Raw genomic sequence first — 10,505 nt, 5'->3', positions numbered from 1 at the left:
TCTCATTTGATCATGAGAAATAATAAAAACAGGAAAAGGTGTGAATCACCCAAGTGGAAAATTTTTCTTTCATCCTTAGTTACAACAATTGTGTTTTTGCTTTAACTTTTATGACAATTTAATGCTTCTAATTCCATGAATTTATTTTAGCTCATAGAGTAGAATGAACGTTAAAAATTAATATCTATATATAAGTATTTGAAAATTTTCTTGTTAAAATATAACACTTTTTTTTTTAAATGGAACCTAATTTTGTAATTTTAAAAAATTAAAATATATATTTTAATTTTTTTTTTCTGTGAATCATTTTTAAAGTTTGAATAACATGTATGTTTATTTGCTAATATGACATGAGATTATGGCAAACATATATATTAAAAATTATACAACTTAGAGAAAAAAAATTAAAAAACATCTTTTTATCTCAAAAGAAATATAACAAGAGAAAAAAATAATAATATTTGGAAGAATTGAAATAATATGTGTAGACCCCTCCTTGCAAGAGAAGAAGATTATTTTTTATTTTGGCTGCCACCACCCGAGAGAGGAGCTTTTTCTTTTTTTTGGTAGGGTGGGGGGACCCCTTTTCTGAAAAGAGGACAGCTTCATAGACGGCAAGAGACGTGGGCGGCCAGGCGGGTAGGTGCTGACTGGTGAACAGGAAGAGCAAGTAGTGACTTGCTGAGGAAGACACAAATAGGGAAAAAAAAAAAAAAGCTAGATATCTGGGGGGGAGCTTCAGAGAGACGAGAGAGCTTTTGGTGGGTTTTGGGGGGAGAGAACGATGAGAAAAGGAAAGATTCCGGGAGCTTTTGGGGGAGTTTTTCGAAAGCATTGTAGCCTTTTTTCTGGGATAGCTGGGAGAGAAGGCGGCTATAGGAGGAGTTTTTCATCAGAGAGCTTAAGGGGGATGTACCTTTGAGAAGGGGCGGGCTTTTTTGGGGGGGTGGCTAGGCTGAGAGAGATAACCAGAGAGAGGGAATTACCGGAGGAGCAAGGGAAGATAGAGTTGCACGGAGGCAAAGGAAACGCTCCCAGGTATGACTTCGTGGACCTTTTTATTTATTTATTTATTTATTTATTTTTTTGTATTTTCTTTATTATTATTTCTGGTTATTGTTTCTTTGGCTTGGATACGAGATTTTTGCTGGAAGTCTTGCACTTGTTAGTGTTGTCCTCAGGTCTATTTTGATGCCACTACTTGGTTTTCAAGCTCAACGTTGTTTGTTTTGGATTGTTCATTTTTTCTATGCATCCTTCTCTGTCCCAGTTCCCTTTCTCTCTCTCTCTTGAAACAGCTTTATGGATGAGGCTCCATGTTTGTCTCATGCGATATCTCTTGTAATGAGTTGCATGGTCATGTACACAATGATGAATACGGAGGGTGTACACGCATCATATGTTGCTTGTGGGTGTTTGGCATACTGCTGCAGTTGTGGAATTAGTGATTGCATCCTCTAGTTCTGCATGAAAGTGAGTGGAGGAGTGGATTGGTATGGGATACTTGGCATAATCCCCTTGGCCGATGAGGGAACTGTGAAGAAACAATGCAGGGAGCTGGCTCTTATGCTTTATCCTAATAAAAACAAGTCCATTGGTGCAGATGGTACATTTAAGTTTGTTTCAGAGGCTTGGAATTTATTATCTGGCAAGAGCAAGTATTTGCTGAATGTTTCCCACTGATGGCATTGTTTAAACAAATTGGTGGATAAAAGTCAAAGACATAGTTTTTTTATATTATTTTTTATTCTTCATTGGTGGCATGGTTCCAGCAGGCTTCAAGGTGGTTTATTATTATTTTTTCTCTTTTCTCCCACGTGCCATCTTCTTAATTCCACTTTACATGTTAAAATTTTCGTTTTTTTGGAAGTCCTGTTATCAAATAATTCTTTTAAAAATCCCAACGTTTCAATTCTCGAAATAATTTTCTAGAACTCTAACTTTAAATTTAACTTTCCCAAAATTCAAATTTTCAGTTCCAATATTCCAAAAATTCCATTATTCACGTTCATTTCGTTTAAACATGATTTTTGTTAGTATTATTATTATTCCATATTTATTTATTTATTTTTTTAAAAAATTTCGATCATTAAAGTTTAATTGTCAAAAAAAAAATCTGACTTCCGAATTTAATTTTCAATATAAAAAATTTCACTATTCACGTTCATTCGTTTAAACATTATTTTTATTATTATTATTATTATTATCATTCCATATTTATTTATTTATTTCTTGTAAAAATTCAAATCATTAAAATTCAATTCTTGAAAAATCTGACTGCCGAATTTAATTTTCAATCTCAAAATATTCCACTATTCATGTTCATTCATTTAAATATTATTCTCATTATTATTATTATTATTATTATTATTATTATTATTATTATTATTATTATTATTATTATTATTATTATTATTATTTCATTCATTTATTTTACAAATTCCAAAAATTAAAGTTCAAAATTTTCAAAATTCCGTTTTTCGAATTTAATTTTCAATTTCAAAAATTCCACTATTCACATTCAGCTGTTTAATGATTATTTTCGTTATTATTATTATCCCGTTCATTTATTTATTCACTTATTCATATATTTAAAAATCTCATCTCCAAATAATTTCTCAAAATCTCAATCTCTAAATTCGATCTCCCATCTCTAAAATTCTATTTTTCGCAATTATTTACCTAATCTTTATTATTTCATCATTATTATTATTTCACTCATTTATTTATTCACTTATTTGTTTATTAAAATTCCGTATTTAAATAATTCTTCAAAATTCCGATTTCCAAATTTAGTTCTCTGAAATTCCAATTCCTTTCAAATTTAATTACTAAAATTCTCATTCTTATATTTAATTTCTAAAAATCTAATTTTCAAATAATCTCTAAAACTCCAATTTTCAAATAAATTTCAAAAATCCAGTTTTCCCTTAAACAGTTTTAATTTCTATTTGGTGACGCATGTGGTACGTTTTGTGTTCTTTATTATACACTGACCCCATTTTTATTATAGCGCATGGTGGTTCGTTGCCCAGGTATGTACCCGTTTTCCCTCTAATCGTTGTCTATGCATGTCCTGATTCTCACATGTGCGTGATTTATCCTGAGTGTTCATTGATTTACTCATCCATTGCCATGATTGCTTCAATTTTATTAGTAGAGACCCGACTTAGGGACTTAGAGGGGTGTTACGGTCTTTACCGTACCTTCCTGATAAGTAACCTGACCCCCAAACCCGATCCGGTTTTTCACAGACCACCTTTTTCAAAATAAGGAGTCACGCTTAGGGTTTTCTTTCTTATTTTGTTTCCCTTTTTAAAAATAAAACAAAAATAAGTGGTGACTCCAAGTCAATTCTTTTAATAAATAAAATCATTTTCAAACCAAAATCGAGTTTCGCCATCGAGTGGGAAACGCATTGAGTCGAAATGCGGGGTCCACAAAATGGCGACTCCACTGGGGATCTTTTAGAGGGTCAAGCTTGAACTTAAAATGAAGCAAATGTGGCGTTTGATGAGTCGATCGGTGGGTACCTATTTCTTGATTGCACATTGAGAGTTCCCGATATCATTGGATGCATGCTTGGGTGTTTGTTTTTACTTGGAACATTGACATGTTGATTATGACGCTTGTTTATCTTGATTGGGGATTCTGATTGTGGCGATTTTTTTTTTCTCGTGCTTCATTGCTATTATTTGTTTGGGGACATTGATATGCTGATTATATTGATTGTTCATTTTACCTTGCTTAGCATAGTGACTCTGATTTTGCCATGTTTGTTCTGATTACCTCACATGCATGATTGATTCTCTCAGTTATATATTATCTTGTTTATCATGGAGCTTGCTATCATTGTCAGATATTCTTATCAATTAGCTTGTGTGTAGATTTGGATGATATATACCTGTTCTGCATGACTGTCTGTTGCATGACTTCTTCTTATCCTGATGTGATTGCATGAGTTGCCTGTTTGTGTGGGACACACACTTATCCCCTTATTTCCCAGTCCCTAGTCTCGGTCGACATTGTTTTCCTCGCTCTCGTATTTGATACGAGACTTGTTGCTTTGTTTGCTCTTCGGCCGAGCTAGTGATTAGGAGTAGGGTCTAGCGATGGGCTATATCTATGTTTGGGGGCGTTCTGGAGGTGGTCGACATATTGATGCTGATTGGAGTCCGAACTATGAAGCATTGTATAGCCCAGAGCTAGATTTCAGGATATTTGTGTGGCCAGTGTGTTTCATCTTCTGTTTTAGCTTCTTAGGGTTTTCGGATGCACCCACACCATCGCTGTGCACTTTAGTCGATTACTGAGTGCTGAGGGTTGCGAAAGCTTTCACCATAGGAAACCCCCTGGGATGTCGAGGTAGTGGATGTGTGGAGGTGATGACCACCTTGCATGGAAGCTCCCCGTCTCTTTGGAGGCGTGCAGAGGGTTGCGTACCGCCGGAGGGTACGATCGCTTATGCTAGGGATCTTTTGAAGTCTACCCATTTCCTCTTAGAGCCACCTTCACCTTGTAAGTTGAGCCGTAGATCATTCGACTAAGACTTCCTCCCTACGCGTGGGCGCATCTGAGGGCTTTCAGAGCCTCTTTAGTCACAGTTTGGATCTGATACTCCATCTTTTTAGTCTCCTGTCGAGAGTGCACTGAGATCCGGACGAGTTTTAGTACGATCGGATAGTCCGTCTTCGCTTGGATGCCTTGCTGGCTTCTGTTCAGATTATCATTTCTTTCGTAGTCTCCCTGGGACATGTTCTTATTCCGCTCTTCATGCTTTTTGGATTGGGTCTTGGTTCTCAGTTTGGATTTACCTCATTGGATCAGAGTAGAGGGGAGATTGATTCAGTTTTTTTAGAGAGGTCGGATATGTATCAGCGGGTTGTCACAGTTGATCAGTTCACGACCGCCATGGCTTCTATTCAGGGGGCCTCGGCCAGTCCCAGACAGGAGATAGACAGTCAGCAGAGTAGACAGTTTGTAGTTCAGGATGAGACGCCTTGTGATTCACTGCCACATCTACCACCACCACTTGGCTCGACAGTGCCGCGGGCCCCACCATATATGTTATGTGGTCATTTTGAGGTTGCCTCACTTGCGGTAGTCTAGACCACAGACCTTGAGGATGCTCATGCATGTGTAGATCGTATTGAGTAGCGTATCAGGCAGTTGAGATTATTTGGTAGTTCATCGACTTGGGACGATCTTGATAGTATACCAGTGGCCAGTCCACCAGCCAAGTTCAGGATGCCTGACATTGAGAGGTACATGGTCGTCGATTGTCTCTACACTTATCTGCGACTCTACAGTACTGTGATGAGGGCCCATGGGTTAGACGGGTCACAGATGATCGCCATGTTTCCTTTATCTCTGAGTGGTGCAGTCCAGCGCTAGTTCACATCTTTGGAGTCCTTGCGAGGCAGGACATGGGATGACCTAGCTTAGGAGTTTTTGTGACAGTTTTCATTTAAAACTGTCGTAGAGGTGTCGAGGAGAGAGCTTGAGGGTTTCAGACAGAGATCAGATGAGTTCATTTCTTCCTTCATCTCCCATCGGCAGGGGAAGATAACAAAGATTGTTGATAGACCATTACAGAGGGATGACTCAGTCTTGAGGGTCATTAGAGGATTGATCAGGGATCCTAGAGGGAAGTTCAGACCCAACTAGAGCAGACCTTATTTCATCAGGGAGTTGACCCCAGAGGGCGCTGCATGGTTGATGGATTTAGATGGAAACCGATTCTCAGAGCCAACCAATGTGGATCAGCTAAAGAGGTACTATGTTTGAGACCATGGTTGCAGGATGGGTGGCCGTCATTTCGGTTAGCCATTACCTTGTTATTCCTTTATGATACATAGTCCGTTGCTAGCCCATTGAGCCTCGCATGCGCATTATAGACTTTCTTTCTTATCGCCTTGCTCACATTTTCACACCGGGATAGGGGCCCTTTAATGTATGCATGCATTGTTTGGTAGTTTCATGAGCTTTGGACCTAGGGGCATGTTTTTCTCATTATCTTTTCCTATCACTACACCTCTGCATTTTCATCTCATCTTATTGGTTATGCTATTCATCTCTTCTTCCTTATCCTATCTACTATTTGTTTGTCTCATATTCTCTCCACCCTGAGTGGTGAGCCTCCTCAGTTCATCACATGGAGGATAGTCACATCATTTCCACCATCTATCTCACGGACATTGGTTTAGAGATCCTTAGTTTGAGAAGGTCATCTCGTAAGAGAGAGTTTTGGGTTGCCTTAGCACTTGGGTCGGTGTCCATCCGTTATCGACATCGCCTTTGGGGTTCATTTGTTCATGTTCAGGGTATGTATATTTGTATATATGTAAAAAAAAAAAAAAAAAAAAAAAAAAAAAAAAAAAAAAAAAAGAAAAAAAGAAAAGAAAAAAAAAATCATCATTATTATTATTATTAGCACATGTGTGTATGTGCATAGTGTTCTCGATCATTGAGTATGTATATTGATGTCTGGGGGTCATTTTTATCGAGTATGTTCGTTATTGGGAGTTCGTATGTGAGCTCTCTGAGATCCCATGTTATTTGTATTGCTTCGTCATATCTATTTGTGAGAGAGATGAGTGACCTTCTCCTAAGGACTCCGAGTCATTGTCCTTTCCATCATTACATTCATTATTGATGTGACTTCACTTCATGTTTGATCTGGGTCGATCACCACTTTTCTTCACGTATTCATTGTTTCGCTATCGTTTTTATCGTTGCTTGTGATTCATCTCATTCCCTTCGCGTTTTATTCTCTCCTTACAGCGACCCATCTCAAGTTCGATGCTCATTTCGCATCATCATTACACATATCACTATCAGTTCATCCTGTTTCATTTGTCTCCTTATCGATATCATATTCACGTTAGGCATCCTTAGGTCCATGGCTCATGAGGATCACTATACATGTTGCATTTCATATATGAGGGCATGAGTTTTGATCATTGGGTATTTGAGCCTAGTTTTCTTTCGTTTCTATCACCCTATCACCTTGGCCTACGTTACGTCCCGTGTCTTAAGACCACCCTGAGGCCATGGGATCAGATGTCGTCTTCAACAGCCTCTACTTGGACAGGTGATTGAGATCTGGTTGATATTTAGATATTGTCATGCTTCTTCTTCTGGGAGTCGCCTCTTTGATGTGTAGGTCTGATTCAGTTGTGTTCGGATTACCAGGATCGTGAGTTTGATGATGATTGATTTGGTGTCACCTGATTTTTGACCTATCATACCTCTGGTGCCACATTGGGGCATATCCCATTTCATTTGGAGGTTTATGGATCCTCACAGATCTGCACGATCATTATCACTTACTGGATGCTCACTGAGACGAGGACATGGTCGCTACCTTACGGAGCCCCTGAGATCCATCTAGCTAGTTCCGCACTTCTCGACGCTTGGATACCATCATGCCTCTCCATTTGGGAGGTCATCTTGGATATATGTGCATGATTCAGTTATGGATTCGGATGATCAGTATTACGTGTTCGACGATAGATGACTTCATGTCATGTTGTTCTTCGGGCCTGTCGCGCACCTGATGCCATACTGGGGCATATTTTCCGTTTCAGATGAGATTTATGGGTCTTCACCTATGTCGCATGATCGATGATAAATGATTACATGTCGCCCGATTTCCGACCTGTCGTGCATCCGATGCCCATACTGAGGCATATTTTCCGTTTCAGATGAGATTTATGGATCTTCACTTATGTCGCATGATCGATGATAGATGATTTTATGTCGCCCGATTTTCGACCTGTCGTGCATCCGATGCCATACTGGGGCATATTTCCGTTTTGGGTGAGATTTACGGATCTTCGCGGAGGTCACGTGCTCGACGATAGATGATTTCATGACACTTGTTCTTTGACCTGTCACACATCCGATGACATACTGGGGCGTATTTCTGTTTCGGATGAGATTTACGGATCTTCATAGAGGTCACGTGCTCGACGATAAATGATTTCATGTCGCTTTTTCTTCTGACCCGTCCCACATTCGATGCCATATTGGGGGCATATTTCCGTTTTGGGTGAGATTCACGGATCTTCGCGGAGGTCACGTGCTCGATGATAGATGATTTCATGTCGGCCGATTTTTGACTTGTCATACGTCCGATGCCATACTGGGGCATATTACCGTTCTGGATGAGACTTACGGATCTTCATAGAGTTGCATGCTCATCCCCACTTACGAGATACACATGGACACGATGTTTCCTCCGTGGAGCCTCTCAGGAGTTACCCAGTTAGGCCTGCACTTCGCGACGCCTCGATGTCATCATGTTTTCCTTCCGAGAGACGCCCCTTTTGATCTATGGGTCTGATTCAGTTGTACACGTGGATGATTTGGATCGCGCATTCGATGACGGGTGATCTGAGCTCATCTGGTTCTTCTGACCTATCACACATTGTGTTTGATAGCTCTTATGTGAGCGATACTCGGGATTGATTCGAGAGCGTTTTGATTGTGATGGACCAGAAGTTATGGTATGACCCTACACTGGGGCATAGCCATCTCAGAGAGTTTTTTTCTATTGGATGACCATTATGTTGAGGCATACTCTTCTCAGTCGATGACGGATTTTTGAGCCACGTCCATTCCTCGGAGGATATCAGATGTCCTTTTTCACATTGGAGCATGAGACATGATTGGCGCATTTCATCTGGTGTACTTTACACAGGCGCATGCCCCTTTTCAGTCGATGATGGTTTTTTTTAGGCGTAGTTGTTCCTTGGAGGCGATTAGATTCATTTCACATTGGAGTACGAGATATGATCGGTCGATATCTTTGATATGATCATAGAAGCATAGCCCTCTCATCATCGGTGACATATTTTTGAGATGATTGGATCAGGACACGGGCGTTTATGAGAGCATGTAGCCGAGCTTAGTCATTTCAGGGTTTGCCCTATACTGGGGCATAACCCTTTCATTGGAGGTTGATCTTAGAGACTCCAGTCCACATTGGGACATGATTTTTCTTTAGAGGAGGTCAAATACTCTCTTCACATTACCACGATGACTTTGAGAAGCAGAGGTTCATTTTGATCAGATGATGTATGATTGGTTATACTCTTCTCATGGATGTTTGTTTTGGAGACGCTTACACTGGGGCATAGCCCGCTCGTCTTGGTGATGATCTTGTGAGATGACAGTTTATGTCAGACACATACTTCCCAGGGTTTATCTTGCACTGAGGACTTACCCATTTTGAGATGATGCATTCATACTGGGGCATACCTACCTTGTTGATTTTGACATTGAGACTCCACTTCCTGTTTATGATCGCTGCTCTCGATGGATTATAGAGTCATTGGCACCCTGAGTTCGATATTCTCGACGTACTTGGTCCGACTTGGGTACCCACTTTCCTTTGTTACACACCTATACATTCTACATTGGACTCTGTTATACCTGCACTCATCTTATCAGAGCCTCTCATCTTTTGAGCCCACATATTTCACCATCTTAAATGACCTTATCCTCTTATCTTGATCAGAGGAAGATTTGGACTAGTCTTGAGCTTTCCAGTTGAGTTTTCACACGTCTTTGGACATTAGGTTCAACATCTTCCATGATGGTAGGGCTTGTTAGATTGTTGATGTATTTGTGATGATGTTCTCATGTTGATAGTTGACACGTCGTGTCTTGATTTGCTTACATTTCAGACCTAGAGTTTTGGTTAGCATTTGTTTGATCCATTATTTTGGTTTTACTTTGTCAGCATAGTTTTGGTGATGTTTGGTCTTGTTTTAGCATTTGTTCATTGAGGCTCTGTACATGTTTTTCATTGCATCGTCATTGAGCATATCCCAGAGAGTCTTGTTTGGTGACATTCTATGTCTTATGTTGGTTACTATTTTACACTGGGGCATACCCCCATCCTTGAGTCCACCAGATCTTTTGCGTACTTTCTCACTACCCAGTCTATTTCTTGGTCTTTACGAGTCGTCACACTGGGGCATACCCTCTTTAGTGCTTTTCTACTGGGGCATACCCCTTCTCTTTGGGTTTACCGTGTCTCATGTTGATTTCATGGTTATCAGACCCATTTGTTGATCTTTATGAGTTATTACTTAGGGCATCCCCCTACTGTCATTTTGTTTGGGGCATCCCCCCACTGTCATTTCGCATGGGGCATCCCCCTGTTGCTATTGTCTTTTCGTTTGGGGCATCCCCCCACTGTCATCTTTTTTAGGGCATCCCCCTATTTTCATTTCGTTTAGGGCATCCCCCTATTGCCATTTTGTTTGGGGCATCCCCCCACTGTCATTTCGTTTGGGGCATCCCCCACTGTCATTTCGTTTAGGGCATCCCCCTACTGTCTCTTCGTTTGGGGCATTCCCCCCACTGTCATTTCGTTTGGGGCATCCCCCCACTGTCATTTCGTTTAGGGCATCCCCCTACTGTCTTTTCGTTTGGGGCATTCCCCCACTGTCATTTCGTTTGGGGCATCCCCCTACTGTCATTTCGTTTAGGGT

The 10,505-nt window shown here is 40.2% G+C and overlaps 1 long non-coding RNA gene across 1 annotated transcript; it reads left to right on the top strand.

Annotated features, from left to right (window-relative positions):
* The first annotated feature begins 708 nt into the window (after window positions 1–708).
* Window positions 709–1,802, top strand: LOC104882582 (uncharacterized). Its single transcript, XR_788330.3, has 2 exons — window positions 709–1,038; window positions 1,271–1,802. It is a non-coding gene; the product is annotated as an uncharacterized LOC104882582 (long non-coding RNA).
* The last annotated feature ends 8,703 nt before the right edge of the window (window positions 1,803–10,505 follow it).

Source organism: Vitis vinifera, chromosome 18 (genome assembly GCF_030704535.1).
Source record: "Vitis vinifera cultivar Pinot Noir 40024 chromosome 18, ASM3070453v1".
Classification (NCBI taxonomy): domain Eukaryota; kingdom Viridiplantae; phylum Streptophyta; class Magnoliopsida; order Vitales; family Vitaceae; genus Vitis; species Vitis vinifera.
Note: the sequence above shows the minus strand (reverse complement) of the source record. Positions and strands in the feature narration are given on the sequence as shown.